Genomic DNA, 382 nt, shown 5'->3' on the forward strand with positions numbered 1-382 from the left:
GGCGTAGTTGGTTAATTAAGTGACTGGTTGTAATCACATCCATCTCTCTCTAATTTGGGTGGGCTTGGAAGAATTCCTGAGTCTGTGGCTTGGCTTGGTGTACTTTGTCTAAATGCCATTAATAGCAGATGGCAAGAACAGCTGCAGTCGTTTTGCATTAAAACAGCAACAGCTCCAACAAAGCATGGCTCAAAGTGGGCTATCCATGGGATAATAAAGTGCCCCTGCCGAAACCCGGGATTGAACCAGGGACCTTCAGATCTTCAGTCTGACGCTCTCCCAACTGAGCTATTTCGGCTCACGTGGCTAGGTGTAGACCTACTAAGGCAGTCTGGTCAAAGCACACGAGCCAGTCCTATACCTCATTCGGTTTGTTTTGCTC

The 382-nt window shown here is 47.6% G+C and overlaps 1 non-coding gene across 1 annotated transcript; it reads right to left on the minus strand.

Moving 5' to 3' along the window:
* Positions 1 to 225: 225 nt before the first annotated feature.
* On the minus strand, positions 226 to 298 carry trnaf-gaa (transfer RNA phenylalanine (anticodon GAA)). The gene has a single exon. It is a non-coding gene; the product is annotated as a tRNA-Phe (tRNA).
* Between the last annotated feature and the right edge of the window lie 84 nt (positions 299 to 382).

This window comes from Austrofundulus limnaeus, unplaced genomic scaffold (assembly GCF_001266775.1).
Source record: "Austrofundulus limnaeus strain Quisiro unplaced genomic scaffold, Austrofundulus_limnaeus-1.0 Scaffold7602, whole genome shotgun sequence".
Lineage (NCBI taxonomy): Eukaryota > Metazoa > Chordata > Actinopteri > Cyprinodontiformes > Rivulidae > Austrofundulus > Austrofundulus limnaeus.